Source organism: Rhinopithecus roxellana, chromosome 3, assembly GCF_007565055.1.
Source record: "Rhinopithecus roxellana isolate Shanxi Qingling chromosome 3, ASM756505v1, whole genome shotgun sequence".
NCBI lineage: Eukaryota > Metazoa > Chordata > Mammalia > Primates > Cercopithecidae > Rhinopithecus > Rhinopithecus roxellana.
Genome location: NC_044551.1, coordinates 10,494,227 through 10,518,955, shown reverse-complemented (window position 1 = coordinate 10,518,955; position 24,729 = coordinate 10,494,227).

The window sequence follows — 24,729 nt, the reverse complement described above, 5'->3', positions numbered from 1 at the left end:
CACACTTTGAATATGCTATCTGTGATTCTTTTTCTAGGTAGAGGAGAGAAGAAAGTGCAAACCAAAAAGTGACTGAGGCAGATCTCAATCAATTAGAAGTTTATTTTGCCAAGGCTGAGAAAATACCCAGGAAAAACAAATACAGCCCATAGTAGAATTTGTGACCTGTGCTTTTTCCAAAGAGAGTTTTGGGAACTTCAGTATTTAAAAGGGAAAGAGCAAGCAAGAGGGAAGAGAAAAAAGTAGGCAATGAGGCAAGTGGTTACATTCTTGTGAGGTTCTGATTAGTGCGTGGTAAATCTACATTTTACACGTGAGTAGAGGAAAAGTCAATTAAGGATTCATCTGGGGCTCAGTAAATCTACATTTTACATCAGCTAAAGTAAGCATGTGAAATTACAGCTATTTGTTTGGGAACAAAAGGAAGGCAGTTTTTATATGACTCAATTCCCAAGCTTAACTTTCTCTTTGGCATAGTGAGTTTGGGGTCCTGGGATTCTACTTTCCTTTAACAACAGTTTTGTCCTTCAGTTTTCTACCTGTTTTATAAAGAGCTCTGTCTGTTAGGGAAGCAGATGTCACAGGCAAACTGGCGTGATTTTGCAAGGGTTTATTTACAGAGTGACTTCTTGGGGAGGTATGGACATACAGGAGGCATAAGAGATGGTGCAGTATCCCAGGGCAAATATCAGCAGAGCTACTGTCATCCCTGGAGCTTTAGGGAAGGAAACAGCTACCAGAACCTGGAAGGAGAGTCACATAAAGGAGGCTGCCTTAAGAGAAGATGTCATCTTCAACTGGGGGATGCAGTCAGCCTGAGGTAACCTGTTAGAAAGGAGTCAGGTGAGTGAATATACTGAGGTCACTGTCGACTTCCTACTGTTTCCCTGGGTGGCCTCCCACTTGCCAAACCCAGCCAGAAGGCAGAGAGTATTGGAGCCCATTGATGTAGCCCATCCTGCCTTCAGGCAGTCAGCAGATCTGTAGGGGACCACAGAAAATATCTGACATAAGAACAGATGTGTTGCGGTGGAGGAGGAGCCAGATAGGAAAAGAACTAGAATTTGGCTGGTACATTAGTTGGGTAGAGTAGCAATAACAAAATACCACAGACTGGGTGGCTTAACAAAAATGTATTTCTCACAGCTCTGGAAGCTGGAAGTCCAAGATCAAGGTGTTGGCCAGCTTGGTTTCTTGAGTCTTCCCTCCTTGGCTGGCAGGTGGCCACCTCACTGTGTTCTCACATGGTTTTTTCTCCGTGCGCATGCATTGCTGGTGTCTCTTCTTTTAACAGCAGTCATATTGGATTGTGGTCCCGCCCCTCTTTTACCTCATTTAACCTGAATTACCTCTTTTAAGGTCCTGTCTCCAAATCCAGTCACATTAGGGGTTAGCAGGGGAACACAGTTCAGTCCATAACAGTTGGCGATGGGGTTTACACCCCCAATAAGCCCTTTATGGTTGCTATGAGTATGTAATTGGAGTAGCCCATGGACTCCCAAAGTCTCTCATTCTGGTGTGACTGTTCATCACATTATTCCTCCAAACCTCCTTTTTCTGGTATTGGATGTCCACTTCTAACCCTCTGGCCACAGGCACTCTGACCTGGGTTATTGATTTCCAGGTGCTAACCCGGAGAACTTCATTCTAGTCTAGCATTTCATTCAGTCCTATGAGTAACTTTGCATTCTTACCAGCATTGTGAATCAACAGTCTCCCTTTTTTACTAAGTCTATTTAGTAAAATCTGAGTTCAGTACCTGCCACTTGTGTCCCCAAGTCCTGACTATTCCTGACCAGGGATAAAGGGCACTTATTTGTGAGAATTTTGTTCTAGTAGCAGGAAAAATTAGAAGTGTCATCCTTAAGATTTGAGGCTAGTGTTCTTTTTTTTTTTTTTTTATTATACTTTAAGTTCTAGGGTACATGTGCATAACGTGCAGGTTTGTTACATATGTATACTTGTGCCATGTTGGTGTGCTGCACCCATCAACTCGTCAGCACCCATCAATTCATCATTTATATCATGTATAACTCCCCAATGCAATCCCTCCCCCCTCCCCCCTCCCTCCTCCCCATGATAGGCCCCAGTGTGTGATGTTCCCCTTCCTGAGTCCAAGTGACCTCATTGTTCAGTTCCCACCTATGAGTGAGAACATGCAGTGTTTGGTTTTCTCTTCTTGTGATAGTTTGCTAAGAATAATGGTTTCCAGCTGCATCCATGTCCCTACAAAGGATGCAAACTCATCCTTTTTTATGGCTGCATAGTATTCCATGGTGTATATGTGCCACATTTTCTGAATCCAGTCTGTCACAGATGGGCATTTGGGTTGATTCCAAGTCTTTGCTATTGTGAATAGTGCCGCAATAAACATACGTGTGCATGTGTCTTTGTAGTAGAATAATTTATAATCCTTTGGGTATATACCCAGTAGTGGGATGGCTGGGTCATATGGTACATCTAGTTCTAGATCCTTGAGGAATTGTCATACTGTTTTCCACAATGGTTGAACTAGTTTAAAATCCCACCAACAGTGTAAAAGTGTTCCTATTTCTCCACATCCTCTCAAACACCTGTTGTTTCCTGACTTTTTAATGATTGCCGTTCTAACTGGTGTGAGATGGTATCTCATTGTGGTTTTGATTTGCATTTCTCTGATGGCGAGTGATGATGAGCATTTTTTCATGTGTCTGTTGGCTGTATGAATGTCTTCTTTTGAGAAATGTCTGTTCATATCCTTTGCCCACTTTTTGATGGGGTTGTTTGTTTTTTTCTTGTATATTTGTTTGAGTTCTTTGTAGATTCTGGATATTAGCCCTTTGTCAGATGAGTAGATTGCAAAAATTTTCTCCCATTCTGTAGGTTTCCTGTTCACTCTGATGGTAGTTTCTTTTGCTGTGCAGAAGCTCTTCAGTCTAATCAGATCCCATTTGTCAATTTTGGATTTTGCTGCCATTGCTTTTGGTGTTTTAGACATGAAGTCCTTGCCCATGCCTATGTCCTGAATGGTACTACCTAGATTTTCTTCTAGGGTTTTTATGGTATTAGGTCTAACATTTAAGTCTCTAATCCATCTTGAATTAATCTTCGTATAAGGAGTAAGGAAAGGATCCAGTTTCAGCTTTCTACTTATGGCTAGCCAATTTTCCCAGCACCATTTATTAAATAGGGAATCCTTTCCCCATTTATTGTTTCTCTCAGGTTTGTCAAAGATCAGATGGCTGTAGATGTGTGGTATTGTTTCTGAGGACTCTGTTCTGTTCCATTGGTCTATAGCTCTGTTTTGGTACCAGTACCATGCTCTTTTGGTTACTGTAGCCTTGTAGTATAGTTTGAAGTCAGGTAGCGTGACGCCTCCAGCTTTGTCCTTTTGACTTAGGATTGTCTTGGCAATGCGGGCTCTTTTTTGGTTCCATATGAACTTTAAAGCAGTTTTTTCCAATTCTGTGAAGAAACTCATTGGTAGCTTGATGGGGATGGCATTGAATCTATAAATAACCTTGGGCAGTATGGCCATTTTCACGATATTGATTCTTCCTATCCATGAGCATGGTATGTTCTTCCATTTGTTTGTGTCCTCTTTGATTTCACTGAGCAGTGGTTTGTAGTTCTCCTTGAAGAGGTCCTTGACATCCCTTGTAAGTTGGATTCCTAGGTATTTTATTCTCTTTGAAGCAATTGTGAATGGAAGTTCATTCATGATTTGGCTCTCTGTTTGTCTGTTACTGGTGTATAAGAATGCTTGTGATTTTTGCACATTAATTTTGTATCCTGAGACTTTGCTGAAGTTGTTTATCAGCTTAAGGAGATTTTGGGCTGAGACGATGGGGTTTTCTAAATATACAATCACGTCATCTGCAAACAGGGACAATTTGACTTCTTCTTTTCCTAACTGAATACCCTTGATTTCTTTCTCTTGTCTGATCTGCCCTAGCCAGAACTTCCAACACTATGTTGAATAGGAGTGGTGAGAGAGGGCATCCCTGTCTTGTGCCAGTTTTCAAAGGGAATTTTTCCAGTTTTTGCCCATTCAGTATGATATTGGCTGTGGGTTTGTCATAAATAGCTCTTATTATTTTGAGGTACGTTCCATGAATACTGAATCTATTGAGCGTTTTTAGCATGAAGGGCTGTTGAATTTTGTCAAAAGCCTTTTCTGCATCTATTGAGATAATCATGTGGTTCTTGACTTTGGTTCTGTTTATATGCTGGATTACGTTTATTGATTTGTGAATGTTGAACCAGCCTTGCATCCCAGGGATGAAGCCCACTTGATCATGGTGGATAAGCTTTTGGATGTGCTGCTGAATCCCGTTTGCCAGTATTTTATTGAGGATTTTTGCATTGATGTTCATCAGGGATATTGGTCTAAAATTCTCTTTTTTTGTTGTGTCTCTGCCAGGCTTTGGTATCAGGATGATGTTGGCCTCATAAAATGAGTTAGGGAAGATTCCCTCTTTTTCTATTGATTGGAATAGTTTCAGAAGGAATGGTACCAGCTCCTCCTTGTACCTCTGGTAGAATTCAGCTGTGAATCCATCTGGTCCTGGACTTTTTTTGGTGGGTAGGCTATTAATTGTTGCCTCAATTTCAGAGCCTGCTATTGGTCTATTTAGGGATTCCACTTCTTCCTGATTTAGTCTTGGGAGAGTGTAAGTGTCCAGGAAATTATCTATTTCTTCTAGATTTTCTAGTTGATTTGTGTAGAGGTGTTTATAGTATTCTCTGATGGTAGTTTGTATTTCTGTGGGGTCGGTGGTGATATCCCCTTTATCATTTTTTATTGCATCTATTTGATTCCTCTCTCTTTTCTTCTTTATTAGTCTTGCTAGCAGTCTGTCAATTTTGTTGATCTTTTCAAAAAACCAACTCCTGGATTCATTGATTTTTTGGAGGGTTTTTTTGTGTCTCTATCTCCTTCAGTTCTGCTCTGATCTTAGTTATTTCTTGCCTTCTGCTTGCTTTTGAATGTGTTTGCTCTTGCCTCTCTAGTTCTTTTAATTGTGATGTTAGAGTGTCAATTTTAGATCTTTCCTGCTTTCTCTTGGGGGCATTTAGTGCTATAAATTTCCCTCTACACACTGCTTTAAATGTGTCCCAGAGATTCTGGTATGTTGTATCTTTGTTTTCATTGGTTTCAAAGAACATCTTTATTTCTGCCTTCATTTCGTTATGTACCCAGTAGTCATTCAGAAGCAGGTTGTTCAGTTTCCATGTAGTTGAGTGGTTTTGAGTGAGTTTCTTAGTCCTGAGTTCTAGTTTGATTGCACTGTGGTCTGAGAGACAGTTTGTTTTAATTTCTGTTCTTTTACATTTGCTGAGGAGTGCTTTACTTCCAACTATGTGGTCAATTTTGGAATAAGTGTGATGTGGTGCTGAGAAGAATGTATATTCTGTTGACTTGGGGTGGAGAGTTCTATAGATGTCTATTAGGTCCGCTTGGTGCAGAGATGAGTTCAATTCCTGGATATCCTTGTTAACTTTCTGTCTCGTTGATCTGTCTAATGTTGACAGTGGAGTGTTGAAGTCTCCCATTATTATTGTATGGGAGTCTAAGTCTCTTTGTAAGTCTCTAAGGACTTGCTTTATGAATCTGGGTGCTCCTGTATTGGGTGCATATATATTTAGGATAGTTAGCTCTTCCTGTTGAATTGATGCCTTTACCATTATGTAATGGCCTTCTCAGTCTCTTTTGATCTATGATGGTTTAAAGTCTGTTTTATCAGAGACTAGGATTGCAACCCCTGTTTTTTTTGTTCTCCATTTGCTTGGTAGATCTTCCTCCATCCCTTTATTTTGAGCCTATGTATGTCTCTGCATGTGAGATGGGTCTCCTGAATACAGCAGACTGATGGGTCTTGACTCTTTATCCAGTTTGCCAGTCTGTGTCTTTTAATTGGAGCATTTAGTCCATTGACATTTAAGGTTAATATTGTTATGTGTGAACTTGATCCTGCCATTATGATATTAACTGGTTATTTTGCTCGTTAGTTGATGCAGTTTCTTCCTAGCCTCGATGGTCTTTACATTTTGGCATGTTTTTGCAATGGCTGGTACTGGTTGTTCCTTTCCATGTTTAGGGCTTCCTTCAGGGTCTCTTGTAAGGCAGGCCTGGTGGTGACAACATCTCTAAGCATTTGCTTATGTGTAAAGGATTTTATTTCTCCTTCACTGATGAAACTTAGTTTGGCTGGATATGAAATTCTAGGTTTAAAATTCTTTTCTTTAAGAACGTTGAATATTGGCCCCCACTCTCTTCTGGCTTGTAGAGTTTCTGCCGAGAAATTTGCTGTTAGTCTGATGGGCTTCCCTTTGTGGGTAACCCGACCTTTCTCTCTGGCTGCCCTTAAGATTTTTTCCTTCATTTCAACTTTGGTGAATCTGGCAATTATGTGTCTTGGAGTTGCTCTTCTGGAGGAGTATCTTTGTGGCGTTCTCTGTATTTCCTGAATTTGAATGTTGGCCTGCCCTACTAGGTTGGGGAAGTTCTCCTGGATGATATCCTGAAGAGTGTTTTCCAACTTGGTTCCATTTTCCCCCTCACTTTCAGGCACCCCAATCAGACGTAGATTTGGTCTTTTTACATAATCCCATACTTCTTGTAGGCTTTGTTCATTTCTTTTTCTTCTTTTTTCTTTTGGTTTCTCTTCTCACTTCATTTCATTCGTTTGATCCTCAATCGCTGATACTCTTTCTTCCAGTTGATTGAGTCGGTTACTGAAGCTTGTGCATTTGTCACATATTTCTCGTGTCATGGTTTTCATCTCTGTCATTTCGTTTATAACCTTCTCTGCATTAATGAGTCTAGCTGTCAATTCTTCCACTCTTTTTTCAAGATTTTTAGTTTCTTTGCGCTGGGTACGTAATTCCTCCTTTAGCTCTGAGAAGTTTGATGGACTGAAGCCTTCTTCTCTCATCTCATCAAAGTCATTCTCTGACCAGCTTTGATCCATTGTTGGCAATGGGCTGCGCTCCTTTGCAGGGGGAGATGCGCTCTTATTTTTTGAATTTCCAGCTTTTCTGCCCTGCTTTTTCCCCATCTTTGTGGTTTTATCTGTCTCTGGTCTTTGATGATGGTGACATACTGATGGGGTTTTGGTATAGGTGTCCTTCCTGTTTGATAGTTTTCCTTCTGACAGTCAGAACCCTCAGCTGTAGGTGTGTTGGAGATTGCTTGAGGTCCACTCCAGACCCTGTTTGCCTGGGTATCAGCAGCAGAGGTTGCAGAAGAGAGAATATTGCTGAACAGCGAGTGTACCTGTCTGATTCTTACTTTGGAAGCTTCCTCTCAGGGGTGTACTCCACCCTGTGAGGTGTGGGGTGTCAGACTGCCCATAGTGGGGGATGTCTCCCAGTTAGGCTACTCAGGGGTCAGGGACCCACTTGAGCAGGCAGTCTGTCCCTTCTCAGATCTCAACCTCCGTGTTGGGAGATCCACTGCTCTCTTCAAAGCTGTCAGACAGAGTCATTTGCGTCTGCAGAGGTTCTGCTGCTTTTTTGTTGTTGTTATTTATCTGTGCCCTGTCCCCAGAGGTGGAGTCTACAGAGACAGGCAGGTTTCCTTGAGCTGCTGTGAGCTCCACCCAGTTCGAGCTTCCCAGAGGCTTTGTTTACCTACTTAAGCCTCGGCAATGGCGGGCGCCCCTCCCCCAGCCTCGCTGCTGCCTTGCAGTTAGATCGCAGACTGCTGTGTTAGCAATGAGGGAGGCTCCGTGGGCGTGGAACCCTCCCGGCCAGGTGTGGGATATATTCTCCTGGTGTGCCCGTTTGCTTAAAGCGCAGTATTGGGGTGGGAGTTACCCGATTTTCCAGGTGTTGTGTGTCTCAGTTCCCCTGGCTAGGAAAAGGGATTCCCTTCTCCCTTGCACTTCCCAGGTGAGGCAATGCCTCGCCCTGCTTCAGCTCTCGCTGGTCGGGCTGCAGCAGCTGACCAGCACCGATTGTCCGACACTCCCCAGTGAGACGACCCCAGTACCTTATTTGAAAATGCAGAAATCATCGGTCTTCTGTGTCACTCACGCTGGGAGTTGGAGACTGGAGCTGTTCCTATTTGGCCATCTTGCTCCGCCCCCCCTGAGGCTAGTGTTCTAAAATAGCAACAGCTTATCCCTTCCCCTAGCAGATAGGTCTACCCCTTCAAGGAATCTACAGAGCCAGGGAGGAGACACAACACCCCTGTTTAGTGACCAGTGCAGCCAGTCATGATGTTCCTCAACAGGGACTTTTAGAAAGATATCAAGCACAACAACGTTACTGTTCACATTCAGAAAAACGAGAAAGTGCAATGAAAGGGCATTCACAGATTACTCAGGTATCAAAGAAGGGTTAAAGATAGATCCCTCTGGCTGCTCATTTAGCCACACTCCTTGTTCTTTATGAGATGGATGGGTTGTCTCCAGGATGCCCTGGAGACAAAAGCAGCTTAGTCAACCCTCCAATAAAACGCCCTGAATACGTTGTCTCAGAGGCTGTAGACAGCCACTGTGCTAAATTATTCACCCTGACTTTTACTGGATACCTTCCTCCCATTTCAATTACTTGAGATTTTTATAGAAAATTGGCTGTGGGAATTTGACCGCTCCAACTGCCTGGTAATAATCCGTTCTGAATAGTAAACTCAGCATGGGCCGATTCTGGGACGAGCCAGAGCATTCTCAAAAGAATTCGAGAGGAGCTGCCCTTGGCTGCAAAGAAAACTAGGAATCTGTTTATACAAAATGATGCTATTTATTTGTGAGAATATTGTGCTATTTACATCGTAGGAGGAAAATGTTAGAAATGCCACCCTTAACCAAGATTTGATGCCAGTTGTGAAAAACAGCAACCAGAGCCAGACATGTGTGGTGGCTCACACGTGTAATCCCAGCACTTTGGGAGGCCAAGGTGGGAGGATCACTTGAGTCCAGGAGTTCAAGACCAACCTGGGCAACAAGGTGAAATCCCATCTCTACAAAAAATACAAAAATTATCTGGGTGTGGTGGTATGCACCTGTAGTTCCAGCTACTCGGGACAGTGAGGTGGGAAGATCGTTTGAGCCCAGGAGGTTGAGGCTGCAGTGAGCCATGACTACTCCACTGCACTGTAGCCTGGGCTACAGAGCAAGTCCCTGTCTCAAAAAAAAAAAAAAAAAAAAAAAAGCAACTAGCTCTTTCATAAATATTTTGACCACTGTAGGGCTCTGAAAATGCTTTTAAACATCTGTATTAGAATATAAACATAATATATAATAAATATAAATACATACAAGTATATATATTAAATAAATATATATAATATAAGGAAATCTTGACACAGTCACATACCTGTTAGCTAAAAGCTTGGCCAGGTGCTTATTCTGTGCCAGGTACTATGCTCTATTTATATCTATTAATTTATCTAATGTTAACAAGAAGCCAATTCGTAATGATGGTGTTATCCCCATTTTGCAAACAAGGAAGTTGAGACTCTAAGATTAAGTGACGTGGTGACTTTAACACACTCTCTAAGTGGTGGTTTGATTTCAGAGTCTAGTTCGTCGTTGCAAGCTAATATACTTCAAAGTTAGACATGTTTGAAGCAGAAAATAATAAATATCAAATCCTTTAGTTTTCTTACACACCATAGTTAATGCAAATCATTTCTTGAGTGTTCTTTCATTCGTATCAATAGTGCTTATAAATATAAATACAATAAAAATCATTTTGGATCCCCTTTCAAACACATGACATTATGTTTTGGATTGTTGGCTCAGTCTCACTTGATTAGTATCTATAGTGATTATCTGCTTATGTGAGTACTGGAGGGTGTCTAATTTTGAGGGCAAAGACTGATGGCCATTGGGGTGGCAAGACTCACCCTGAGGGCAGAGAGAGTCGTTAGCATAAACTTGGTTTAAGAATAGGAGGCAGCATGAGAAGGGAGTTCAATTAGAGCTTTCAGGCTTTGCTCTTTTTCTGAATCCTCCAGAACATGTTCCAGAGCACCAGGGAGAAGAACTAGTAAAACTCAAAGAGCCAGGAGCCTTTTCACTGGTGTCTTCAAGAGCTCAATGGCAGGGGCAGTGTAGCCCAGTATTGCTGCACTTCAGTGAGGGGACTGCCTGAGCACAGGCCAGAGGGCTGCATGACTCTGAAACAGGGCAGGGTGGATGGATCAGACCAGCCTAGATCCAGCATAGAGAAAGAGGTAGTAGTCTCCAAGCAGGAGAAAGGGAACTAGCAGGTACTACATTGTAGCTACAAGAACTTACCAGAGGAGTAATGTTCACTATTCACAGTCAAGTCCTCTCCATTCCCACACTCAGTTAATCTACCCAGGAGCTTATGTAACTACTTGGGAGAATTTTGAGGGAGCTAGACTTCCCCAAAATGCATGGGGTACATGGGTTGGAGCTAGACAAATACTGTCCTATTGCCATTAGTGAGACTGTGATGGTCTAGATATTTTTAAGGGGAGAAATATGTAAAGAAAGACGAATAAGCCTCTTACTAAACAGGTGAGACTCTCATTGCCTTCACTCTTCAGCAGGTTCATTAGATGCATCACTCTTCCCCATGGCTTCAGAATTTGGAACTTTCCAACTTTGAGGTTGGAGAATAGAATTCATTTAAACTCAGTTATGAGAAAGCATATCTTTTAACGTGTGCTCAGTTCATTATAAATAAATGTAGTTAGTAAGAATCTCAAGGTTTATGGAAGGATTACAGTTATCCAGTAGATCACTGAGCAGCTATTTATCTGAAAGCACATACTGACTGAATCCATCAATGTCCCATTCAGCATCTTACAAGATCAAACGGCCTGGAAAAATAAATTAATCAATCAATTGCATACTATATAGTATCAATTATATACCACACTATGCAGTAACTGCACAAAATAATATATTCTCAATGGTCCTAGGTAATAGTGTCATGATGTTGAATTCTCCTGGTATTCAAGTTCTCACCACTTTATGACTTTTCATCATGGGCAGTTAGCAGGGGTTTGGGCTCCAGGGGGTTATCATTAGCAAGCCACAGTCTCCTTAGTACTTTGCTTTCACTCTTTCTAGTGATCAGATATTTTACAGGGATTTTACTTTTCCTGATATATTTACCATGAGCCAGGTATAGTAAATGAAGATATAGAAGTGAGCAAAACCAGGAAAATGCAGTCCTCCATATAACATAATCTTGGAGCACCTGAAGCAATTCAGAGCTTACAAGTACTGTATTTTAGTACTTCAGGGATATTTTGGAAGAAAAATTTTAATCAAGACCTCAAAGCCAATATTTCAAAATTGAACTGCACAGTCATGATACCGTGGCAAAAGGTTCATGGATATTTCAGCTGCTTCTTGGATTGTTCAATTTCCTGTTTAATCGGGAAGGGAAATAAAGTATCCCTTTTAATAGAGAGTATGTCAAAGCTAATAGAATGATAGAAGCTAGGCATCCAGAGCAGACAGGTCTAAAGCAATAGAAAAGTTCCACTCAAACTCAGTCTCCAGCAGTTTCTGTCTTAGGGAGTGAATGGAGGGTAAACAGCTGTCAGCACTGTGCCAGCATCCCCCAAACCCCGTAAGATGTGGTTTTGCAAAGTTTCTTGGAAGCCAGGTCGGTACAAATCTATTCCTGATGAAAGTTTACATTTTTTTTCCCTCTACGGGTAAGATGTCAGAAGAGTGAGCAATTTCCTTTTATATTTTGAAACTTATATATTCAGTTAAAAGAGCTTACATAGGATGTTATAATGAATATGTGTTTTTGAGTGCCAGAATTCCCCTGGGGCTGTGATTTCCCCATTCTTAGGCCATAGCGTGTATGAGGGGAAGGGAGAAGGGGATAGTAGTGTTCGTTTTCTATTGCGTATAACAAATCACCCCCAAAACATAGTAGATTAAACAACAAACACTATCTCACAACTTCTGTGGGTCAGAATTCTGCGGGCCAGGCCTTACTGTACACCTTTGCTTCAAGGTGTGTCACAAGACTGCAATCAAGTTGTCAGCGAAGGCTGTAACCATCTCAAGACTCACCTAGAAGCAGGGAGATCTGCTTCTAAGCTCGCTCGTATGGCTGTTGGCAGCCCTTAGGTCCTTGCTGGATCTTGGACACAGTTACCAGTTTTGTGACACTTGGATCTTTCCAAAGGGTAGTTCACAACATGGCAACTGGCTTCACTCAGAGTGAAGGCTCTGAGAGGAAGAGAGACAGGATGGGCAAGGCAGAAGTCACACTCTTTTTGTAACCTAATCTCAGAGGGTGGCATCCCATTGCTTTTGCTGTATTCTATTTATTAGAAATGAGTCCAGCCCATACTGAGTAGAGAAGGGTACACAATGAAGACTAGGAGACAGGAACCAATGGAGGCCATCTTGGAGGCTGTCTAGAGGAAATCATCTGGAATATTCCATTTCTCTGACTGCAGTCATTGGCTCACGGATAGGCACATGATCCAAACCTGGCCAACAAGACTTCACCCTGGAACTTTGGCTGGAACTCTTGGGAAAGAAATCTCTTTTTACTAGAGTTTGTATGATGTAAGCATGGAGCCTCAGTGGCCAACTCTGTCACCATCTGGAAAAAGCACCTTAAAAATAAGAGCAAAATAGAGGAAAATATGATCAAAAGATGAAAGTGAAATATTGCTGGTGCCGTTGTTTCAACAACTTGATGCAGATACATCTAGAGTCAGGCCTATCCCTAGATTTTTCTGTTCCATGATCCAATAAAAAAGACTTCTCTTTTTGGCTTAAGCTAACTTAAGCTACCTTAAGTTGGATTTATTTCACTTACTACTGAAAGATGTCTGATATACAGATACAGTATAATAAAGATATGTCATTACCTTTTAAAAATTTCTGTCTGGTAAAAAAGAATCAGCAAGAACTTTGGTGTGATTGGAGTGATGATAGACAAATGACTTCTCAGGACTGTAGTAAACTATTTATTCACTCAGTACCCTAAATGTGAGATAATTTCTTTTCTTCTTCTTCTTCTTTTTTTTTTTTTTTTTTCTGAAAGACAGGTTTTTATATGTTGCCTAGGCTGGTCTCAAACTCCTGGGCTCAAGTGGTCCTCCTGCCTTGGCTCCCAGAGTGCTAGGATTACAGGCATGAGCCACTGCATGCAGCAAAGAGAATTTCAGTTCACTTGTCCTAAGTTCTTGTCTCATTGTAACACCATGTAGAGCAGCTCTCTGCTTTGCTTCTGATGCTTAGTTGGCTGCTGTGTCTGGATGAACTTTGGTTTGAAAGGTAATGTTACCATAAATCAGTGTTCCTCAACCAGGGATAATTTTGCAATGTCTGGAGACATCTTTGGTTATCACATCGGAGTGGGAAGTGTGCTACCATCATCTAATGGGTAGAGGCCAGGCATCCCTCTACACATCCTAAAATGTGCAGGACAGCCCTGACAACAAATAATTATCCGGTCCAAAATGTCAGTAGTGCTAAGGTTCACAACTGCTGCTCTAAACTATCTGTGGGTAACATAGCAAACTACAGTGGGAGGTTGTGTTCACTTGTTTATGGTTAACTAGTAATGTAAGGAGGTCTAGGCTTGAACACGCATGTAGAACATGTTGCTTGGAGGATAATCTGTTGTCCTTCTGCTTCACGTGGTGGGCCTTAAGGCTTGGAAGATGGCACAATAGCGAATGGGTTCTTAATGTTTTCCAATAGCTGTTCACTGATGGATTCCTCTGATGTATATTCCTTCATGCTCTCTGCTCTGTTCTCATAGAGCAATGTCCATTTCAGGATGATCTGGTGTGCTCAGTAAGAAAAATAAACGATTTAGGATCCCCTTGATGGGATCTAGTTCTACACCATGCTCACAAATGTAAATTAACATCTACATCCTGATTTTAACAATGAAGGACTTCTGTTGTAGCTGAAAAGTGGGGCAATTAATATTTTAATCTGACATTAAGATCTGAATGGAAAAACTGAGAATGAAAAATATAATCGTACTCTTCCTATTAGTAGGAAATTTAATTTTTGCATGGTCTGGTGGTGTTTAGCTTCTCTAATGCTTCTTCTTACCTTTTCCTGGGGATATGTTTTGAGGCCCATCGAGTATTGCTGTTAATGGAGACATGCTATTTCATTTGTTTATTCACTTATTTAATACACACTTGCATAATCACCGGGAATGCCTAGTGCATAGTGAGTATTCAATACTGTTTACACTGTTCTTTGTTATAAAGATTCTCCAATCTTGAAAAGCAGCTTCATAAGTCTGGGCCCTCCTGGGGTGTGCGGGCTTGGGAGGCTTAAGATTTGTTATTCAAGATCCAGGGCTGCCTCACACGGTGGCTGAAGCTGTGTTAAGCAGGAGGGAGCATGTGGGGGGACTAGTGATGGGAGTGCAGATTCCAGCCCATGCTCCCCTTTCCAAGCTGTGTGCTTGACCTGGGGCTGTGTTCACCAAAGATCCTGACCACTGGCCAAGCCACGCTCCCTATAGGACTATATCCCTCCATAAGGGTGCCCTGCTTTCAGTGGAGGCTAGAGGAGGCCCTGTAAGGATGAGAACCCGTAACTAAACACCCATTGGCTATTTGGCAAAGACTTTTCAACATGTGTGCAGGTGTTCTTGAGCTCCTGGAGCCTTATTGCAGATTTCCATTACCCACATCTACATCTTAGTTCATGGGCAGTATAATTATCATTGCAGTGAGACCCTATTAAGTCCTACTACCCAACCAGGAAAAGATGGCAGGTACTTATTAGGCCCTGACACATACCCAAAGACAAATTACTTGGGCACTGTACTGAGAGCAGGGGCCTGTGTCTTCCACTTGAGGCCCAGGATGTCTTTAGGTTTTACTGCAGGGTAATCATTTGGAAGTAGAGCTGGGATGTTGTGCTTCACCTCCTGCAGTTAATAATTAGTTAAGCCGCTTAACCAGGAAGGTGAGTGAAAGGGAACCACTTTGAATCAAAAGGTGAGGTCTGAGAGGTCATCTGCAGTGACCCAGATCCAATAAATGAAGCAGAGAGGCTGTTCCAAGCCCACTGCACCATTCTCCTCCCTCTTGGGTTTCCCTACTCAGTGAGTGACACCGCCACTCTCCCCATTCTCCCCAGTATTCAAGTTGGAGACCTGGTTATCACTCTGGCCTCCGCTTTCCCTCCCTCTAAGCTGGAAGAGTGACTAGAATCTGTCTCTGCCTCCTTAGTGCCTTCTTCATCACCCCCACCTCTTCACCCTCAGAACCTCACCACCTCAGTCTATTGGTTACCATCTGTCATCTGGCCTATTACAGTGTGGTGTGTCCCCACCTCCAATTCCCTCTCCAGGCAGCTGCCCCCAGGAAGGTGAAAACACAAATCTGATCATCCATTTCCTGGCGGGGACAGTGCCTATGACTTGGCCTCCACCCAATCTTCCTATCTCATCTCTCTTGAGCCCCTATCTCCTGCAGTCTGGCCTGGGAAACACCTTGCAATGTTCTGGATCAACCAGGTTGCCTCATGGCTCTGTACTTTAACCTGTGCTGCAGCTTTGGCCTTAGCCTCCTCTCTGCCCATCTTTCTGATGAGCATCTAGCTCCTCGACCATACAAGTCCACTCATGTGTCTCCCCTTCGAGAAAACCTTTTGTTTTCACCTTTCCAGAATTGGTGTCTCCCTGCCGGAACCTGAACAGACTTCTCCAGCACACCTGTGTCCCCTACACCGGAAAGTCCTTCTTCAAGGTTGGGAGATCTTCAACCTACAATGTCCAACATGGCCCCGAGGGCTGAGTGGCTGCTTATTAAATGCCTGTGATTTGACAGAACACTATTTCATTCTTTATTGCTCATTATAGAAAACACTGTCTCACTTGAAAGGTCTTTCCTGGAAACTTGCATCCTGGCTCTTGGGAAAGTCTCCTGATATCTTGCACCTCAGTGTCCCAGTCCACAGCTATTAGTGGACTAAGGTCCATGTTTACATGGGTATGATCACAGCTATTAGTGGACTAAGGTCCATGTTCTCAGTCCTGCAGTTGCTTCTTGAATGTGAAGAGGAGCCACCATTTATATATGTTAGTGAGTTCAAGTGCTGCCAGGCAAAATGTAAAACTTTTCATCATCATTAGCTCCAACTTGGAAAGGCAAATACACATTTCAATTTCCACTTTTCTGTGCACTCAGATTCTGATGTTGTTCATGCAGAGTATGCCTCACTGTAGAAGTTTTTAAAATGAATCTGAATAGATAACAAGCATACAACTTAATACCTCTGATGGACAGTTCGATTTCTGACCCATGTTTGAAGCTTCAAGGCAGGTCAAGTCTACTATGGCATGAATATGATTACCATTGTGCCTAGGGTGTTGCATTTACCTTGGTGAGTTTCCTTCCTACTGAAGCCAAGGAATAATTCAATTAAAACATTGATTAAGTACTTACTGTGTATTTTCCACAGCAACTTTCACAGTGCTTTGTACAAAGTTGTTATCTGAGTTATAGAACTCCTGGCTCTTTCTGGAAGAGTTTGTGGACATCTCATCCTTCTTATAGATTAGAACTAAAAGAGTAGTTTAAATGTGACCATTACTAAAAGAGAGGATTAGAAACTAGGAGCATAAACAGGCAAGATCATGCCCAGCTGAGAGATCAATCCACCCTTGCATTATGGAAGGAAAATTAGACTTTCCCTTAAGAACAAGTAGGAAATAATATTAGCTGATATTTATTGAGCTCTTATCATATTAAACACTTTAAAGGATTATTTTATTTAATCTTTGAGAGTTCCATGAGGTTGGTATTTATATTCATATTTTACAGAGGAAGAAACTAAAGCACAAGGAAGCAGAGTCAGATGAGTGGCGGTGATGGGATTTTGAATCCAGAGAGTTTGGTGTCAGGTTCCTTTCGATTTACTCATTGTCTATACAACACCTGCCAGTTTCTGATAACTGCATCAGGTCCCACCTCTGCAAGTGAATAACTGACAAATGTGCCCCAGCTCTGTTGTACTCAGTGCCCCCAGTCCCTGTTCTGTGAACATGGTGGGGAAAATTGATGGAAGAGTCTGGATCAGCTCTCTCTCCAAAGTTGGAAGTCCTGGACTACTTACACAGGATGGCTTTGAGTTTGGGAGAGAAATGGAGTAGACTTGTGTACCTGTGTGTGTGTGCATGTGCATGTACAGGGGAGTGGGGAGGGGAGGCAAACAGGCAGGGAGACCCCTTGGAGTATCTCCACCCTCACTGCTCTTGGAGCGTCTTCTCATTCTGAGAGCTGACCCACCATCTTGGTGAAAGTGCTGCTTCTGGTCTGGATCCACTGATTCTACTGAGAGTGAAGCATAACCACTGACTCTTTCGCCCTTGAACTAAAGACCTCATGGCCTTTAAGACCTCATGGAGGCCAGGTGTTGTGGTTCATGCCTGTAATCCCAGCACTCTGGGAGGCCAAGGTGGGCAGATCACTTGAGGTCAGGAGTTCAAGACCAGCCTGGCCAACATGGTGAAACCCTATCTCTAATAAAACTACAAAAATTAGCTGGGCATGGTGGCATGTGCCTGTAATCCCAGTTACTCTGGAGGCTGAGGCAGGAGAACTGCTTGAATCCAGGAGGCAGAGGTTGCAGTGAGCCACGATTGCCACTGTACTCCAGCTTGGGCGACAGAACAAGACTCAGTCTAAAAAAAAAAAAAAGAAAAAGACCTCCTGGAAAGACATACCAGCCAACATCTGGTGCAGGAAGCAGAGCTCAGGCTACAGATATGCCACTGCATCGTCACTGTTGATCTCTCTTTGCAGGCACCCAGAGAAGCCTGCAAAGGCTTTTTCAAGCCTGAGGCTTGAACCCAGGTTTTCAAGCCTCTCTTCACTGAATTTGGGTCACCTACAGAGGCAAAAATGAATTCTAGCAAACTGTAGAAATTCAAAGCCAGCCATAACAACCCATCTCCCTGAGGGTATTTCAATTTAGCTTCTGATGAAAATAAGGCCATTTCAATGACATCATACAGCCACGTTTATATCATCCTGCCATCTCCATTTGGAGACAGCTCAGGGCTTGTCCCCAGCCAACTAACAGCCGGACCTCTTTTGCAATGTTTAGAAGGCACTCTTTTATTTAGCGCTGAGAAATCCTCTCTAAAGGAATGTTTCATAGAACTATGTTCAACATCCTGCTCTTTTGTAGGAAAATAAATCCAGGATGGTTGCAAGGATAATCAATTATCATAGAGTAAAAATTCATACTTTTAAACCAGGCTATTATTTCAGCAGATGTTTAGCTTATATCATTATAAAGGCTTCAAATAAAACAATTTGGTAATGCTTTTTTTAACCTCTCTTTCTGCCAATAAATAAAAGCTGGATATGATAGTCCACATGATGAGTTTATTCTCCTCTATACCAAGCTGTTATTCACATAACTTTTATTGAGCATCTACTGTATGTAGGCCTCTATTCTGGGTGCCATGGCAAATGTAAAGTTGAAAAAGACACTCTTTTGCCTCTCTGGAGGAGACTGAGAAGATATTGTCACAAATGAAACATCTCAGTGGACCACGTTACAGTCAGTACTAGCTGACAGATCCCCTAGAAGTCAAGAGGAAGAATCTTAAAGGATGGGAATTCGAATGGCACCTACAATTATGTGCAAGGCTTTCTTGAGTAGATGTGAGATCAGAAGAGTCGTACATGATTATGTCGTACAAGTGATTGGAGAATGGCCACATTCACTATAACCATTCCTTGTCAATGAATGCTGAAGTCTGTTTCAACCCCACTGCAAAACCTCAAACTGGCCCAGAGCAGATTACACTAAACATTGACCCTCTTTAATAGGGACAAGAAGAACTTTACTCCTATCCCCTGCACCTCCTCTCCTGGGGAACAGAGAGGAGTTCATCAGAGATTTCAAGAAGCCTGGCATGTCCTTGCTCCCATCAGCAGTCTGATCTCCGAAAAGGTTGAGGGGTGCATGGCAGTCTTGGGAAGATGCTGGTCCCTGGTCCTATAAGGAGCTGATCTCTGAAGCCCATTTTCCATGTGGGGTCCTGTGTTTAACCAGACAAGAACCCTGGCTCCCCTGCTACCACTTGGGCCATGTCGCTCTCTTAGCATAGCTTCCCAGAGATGTGTAGACGCCAGGGGAGTGGATCCAGCCAAAACATGTCCTTGGCAGAGATGCCAAGACAGAGCCCTGGAAAACAAAGGAAGTTTGGCAGATAACTGGCTCTCCCTGAAGAATCTGGAGTTTTGACTGCCCACATTGAGCTGTTGGCACCAGCAGGAATGGAAACTGGGCCTTGCAGACAGAGTCCCAGCTTGTCTGTGCACCATGGCGGCCTGAACACAGTCAAATCACATTCTCCCACACCCCCAGCCCAGCACACACGCAGGCTGAGTGAAGGCTCCATGCAGGATATTGCAGGGCTCCCTGTTTGTGGTGTGGTCTTTCCTAGAAGCCCAGTCAAACCACTGAGAAGGGAGCATAGACATACACGAGGACCTGTGGGCTCCAACTACCAGCAAGGTCTGCTCCAGGCTAGGGAGGGATGAGGGGATTTGTTGTGATTTCCTCACATACACACTCTTTATATTTATCCAAGCCACAGATAAGAAATAATCCTTCTAAACCCAGAGCAGTAATTTTTTTTTCTGAAACGGAGTCTTGCTCTGTCACCAGGCTGGAGTGCAGTGGCGCAACCTTGCCTCACTGCAACCTCCACCTCCCAGGGTTCAAGTGATTCTCCTGCCTCAGCCTCCTGAGCAGCTGGAATTACAGGTGACCGCCACCAGGCCCAGCTAATTTTTGCATTTTTAGTAGAGATGGGGTTTCACCAACTTGGCTAGGAGGGTCTCAATCTCTTGACCTCGTGATCTGCCCGCCTTGGCCTCCCAAAGTGCTGGGATTATAGGTGAGCCACTGCGCCCGGCCCAGGGCAGTATCTCTCTGATATCAGAATCATTTGGTTTGCTCGCTAAAAAGAGATTTCTGGTCTCCAACCCAAATCGGAGGATAGAAACGGAGAATTTGCACAATTTAAGAAATGCCTCAAAAGAGTCTTCCGTCCTAGATCAGTGACATAGTATCTCAAGTTGCAAAGAGAAAGGGCAAAGGACTGAGAAGCTTGCGTTTTGTATCCCAAGCAGGGGGTGATGGCATCATAGAAGACACAAATGGAATTTAAGACATTCACCCACTTCCCCAAACATACTTAGATCCTGAAGCTGAGGTGCTGTGGTAATTTAGATAGTAAACAGTTTAGTAACTGCATTGGCATCCCTCCTACCCTAACTTGTTTTCTTATCTCAGGCAAGAGAGTTGATACATCTGAGCCTTGGTTTCTGCATTTTAAAAGGATAGAGTTGGGTGGCTGAATAAAGCTGGAACCAAAAGTGTGCCTGGTTCTGTCTGGGTTAAACATAGGACCTCACAAGGGAATGGACTCCAGGAACCAGGTTCATATTGTATCAGTAACAACCATCTGCTTTTATCCTTCTGAGGGTTAACGCTTAAGAACCTGGGCTCTGATCCTATCTGAATCCAAGCTCTGACATTTAGTAGCTGTAGGATATTGGGCAAGTTAGTTAACACCCCTATGTCTGTTTCTCCATCTAAAAATGGTTATATTATATACCTCATAGGTACTATAGGTATGTAATGTGCTTAGAACAGTGCCGCATGGTAGAAAAACACTCAACGAATGTTACCTGTTACTATGCATTTTGCATTGCACTAATGATCTTTTGGAAGATCTTCCAGCTTAATCTGTGAGAACTTAATGGAGCTTGAACATTAAATTTCACTTTGTGTGCTGGGATAGTAAGCCATGTTCCTTCAGAGTCAACACATTTTTACTGAGGCCCTACCTTGTGCAAAGGTGCAGAGGAAAGGTGTTTTGCCTTCATGGAGCTATTCATCTTGTTGGGAAATACTTATTTTATTGTTGGCTTACTTGTCCAGAAACATTCAAAGTATTATGAACAAGAGAAGCATCTGTCAGTACTTGGAATCCTTTCTGCGTTGCTTTCATGGCTATAATTTCATTTTGACCCCAAACAACAGCCCTGAGCAAAGTGTGCAGTACTTTGGAGAGTGGTTTTCAATACTTAATGAGTTTGTTGGTCCTTGGAAACCAACAAGGGTGGCAGATTAAATTGATTTAAGGGTCTCCCTCCTCCCCCATATACGCACTTTCTCCAGCCAGAATTCCTCTCTTCAAACATGGTTATTGGATTTCCTTATAAGGCTATGGTTGAATCAGGGTCCTGCTGGGTGTAGAGGGTGGGGTGGAAGAAGAATTTCAAGGTGTGGCTTCGTCCTGGGCAAGTTAGGACTTCTGAGGAACCATGCCACTGAACTGATATATTCAGGAAAGAGGGGCAGAGCTTAGTATCTGCTTCCCTTTGGGTTATTCTCAGTGAATAGGAACCTATAAACCAAACGTCCAACCTGTGGCCCAAGGGCTGCATGCAGTCCAGGACAGCTTTGAATGCGGCCCAACACAGATTCATAAACTTTCCTAAAACATTATGAAATTTTGGCCGGGCGCGGTGGCTCAAGCCTGTAATCCCAGCACTTTGGGAGGCCGAGATGGGCAGATCACGAGGTCAGGAGATCGAGACCATCCTGGCTAATATGGTGAAACCCCGTCTCTACTAAAAAATACAAAAAACTAGCCGGGCGAGGTGGCGGGCACCTGTAGTCCCAGCTACTCGGGAGGCTGAGGCAGGAGAATGGCGTAAACCCGGGGGGCGGAGCTTGCAGTGAGCTGAGATCTGGCCACTGCACTCCAGCCTGGGCGACAGAGCAAGACTCCGTCTCAAAAAAACATAAAAAATAAAAAAATTAAAAAAAAAAAAAACATTATGAAATTTTTTTGTGTGATTTTTTTTTTTTCAGCTCATCAGCTAGCCTTAGTATTAATGTATTTTATGTGTGGCCCAGGATAATTCTTCTTCCAATGTGGCTCAGAAAACCCAAAAGATTGGACACCCCTGCAACAATTTAGACCCCACTAAAATAATTTCTGAGCACCACTTCTTCCCTTACAGTTACACACATAAACCCTGCAAATATCATGATGAAATAGGGGAAAAGAACCCCAAATTAAAAAAAAAATGCATGACAAGTCTGAAAGACATATAATACATTTACAAACACACACTGTTTGGAATATTTTTTAAAATTGAGCCTCTTATTCATAAAATAAGCATCTTTAGGATAGTTAATATTTGTCGGCATACTTGTTTCAGTGCACTGGAAATTAACTGAATTTCCTTTAAAAACTAAATTTTTGTTACAAATAGAACTACAAGCTATTGAACTTACAATTTTGCAATTTTAAAGCAGCCAGAAAATAATTTTATAGTGATTCATTTTTGAACTTTGTGTCCGGAATATATTTTTCCAGAAAAATATATTTTGAAATTTGTGTCTAGAATACGTATTTCAAAATGTGTTTATGTCCTCTTATTGGTAGACATAAACACACGTTGTGTTTTCTAGAGTCTCAAAATATATTTGTGTTGATCTGGGCCATTTGATGGAGAATAGTCCCAAAGTAGTGCTTATTATAATCATAAGCCTTAATTATTATTATTGACATTATTATATTACATAATGTTTTCCCTTCTAGTCTTTAGCAGAGTTCATTTTGAAAATGCCAGGTTCTCTTTGCTGTGAAAAGGGAAAATATAAGAAAATTCTTACAGATAATAAAAACAGTAGAAAAGCCACCAGGTTTCTAAAATACTTGCTGGGCTTACATGTTTCCTTGTAAAATCAGTGCCTCAGATCTTCTGCTCCAGGCTTTAAGGAGTGGCACCATTTTCCCTGGTGCATTTCCTGGCATTTTTTTCTCCTTGCTGTTTGCCTTGTTTTATTAAAGTGACCTCATCATGTTGGTCCCAGCAGGTCAATCAATTGCCACATTGATTTCAGGAATGGAAAATAATGGCCATCTACGGGCTGGAGGTAGCATATGTAGTGGATGCTGTGGTCTCAGCACAGATCTTTCAGGACGAGGTACTCATATACCAACTATGGGGAGAGTTGGCAGCTGAAGTGCTGGTCTCTGTCTCCCTGGCAATAGCCCTTGGCCAAAAAGAGTCACCTTGCCCAAGGCCATGCCCTCTCCCTAGAGTGGCCTGCATCCAGTGACTGCTGGGTGTGCAGTGTGGTGAAACTGTAAACATTCTGGTCCCTTGTCTCTATAGGAGCAACCTCAGCCCCAGGGTTCAGGGTTTCTTGTGAGATCACTGAGGTCTCTGTTGCAACTGCATTGCGGTTCTGCTTCTCCCCTTGCCCATCCTGCTTCCCTCATCTCCTCACATATGCGTTTCCAAGAGCACTCCCCAGTGAGCCTCCGGCATGCTGATCTCAGGCATTCAATGTCTGTTTCCAGGGAACTGATCTAGGGCAGACAGGGCTGACTACATGGGCTTACAACCTGTGTACAGGGCCCCATGCTCAGAGGGCCTCACACTTGATTTAATGCTCTGCTGCTGCCATCTTGAGATTTTTAATACTTTTTGAACATTGGCTTCAACATGTTCATTTTGCACTTGGCCCTACAAATTATATATCCAGTCCTGATGACCGCACTCAAGGGGAAACCTACCTAGAACATCATGTGCAGTGGAAACCTGAAATGTTCCCTGAGCTCATCAGGAGTGACTGCTCTGATGTGTTGGCTCTGCCTACCATGGATGTGGGAAGAGGTGAGGGGCAGTGGGGATGCCAAATGCTTCCCACCCCTGGCTGACTGGGGCAAACACCAGCTTAGAAGAAAGGCTTTGTTGGGTGCTCCAATCCTCTGGGCCCACTCACTTCTTTGTTCTGGTCTAAGAGATGCTAGACTCTAGCCTTCCTAAGCTTCTGAAACTTTCCATGATGCTCAGTCAGGGACGTCCACTCTTCCTCTTCCCTCTCCCCATCAGGCCCATTCAGAAGTGGGCCTGAACTGGGATGAGGCTTTTAAGTCTACTCATTTCACTTTTTCATTTTCACAACACAACAATACTTTACCTGCTAAACAACGAAGCACATGACATTTTGATGAAGTCTTCCTGATGCAACCTTTTTATCTCTGGAGCATTTTGCTATGGGGAGAAAAATCAAGCAATAAAACCTTCAAAGAAAAAAAAATTCAGTTGTATGCATAACGGAAACATCATCTCATCTCTTCTGTTCTCCTTTAATAGCACTTTTACAAAACTACCCAGTAAACCTGTACATTGTTCATGCCTGAGCCAGGCTCAACCTCTATAACTTTTCCCAACCTCTACTCTGCTTCTTGCCCCAAACCTGCCTCTTTCCACAACCACAATTTCTATTCCTAGAGTTGCATCAAAACTGAGTAAGAAAAAAGAAAACTGCTTATTATTACTAAGTGGAATGTTCATCTAAACAGATAATGCACACAATTTTAAATTAGAAAAAATAATTGCTAATATGTATATAACACTTTAAATAATGTCTGGCACAGATAATACGCACTTTATATAGAACTCACTTACTCCTCACAGTGTATTGCAGCACAAAGAAGTTAAATGAATTTCCTAACATTACTTTACAGTGCAAGTGGATGGGGCCAGGATTCAAAACCAGGTTGCCTGTATTCTTTCTTAACCACTATGCCATCTCCACATGTGTCCTCAAGTCAAATGGTGAGGACTTCATCAAATATGTTATTTTTTTACCTTAAATATAAAGTTTAAGAGACTAATGAGGCAATGGCCAAATAGACAACTTGGTCAAAGTTTGCACATTGACAAATGCAAATTCCAGTTCAGCATGG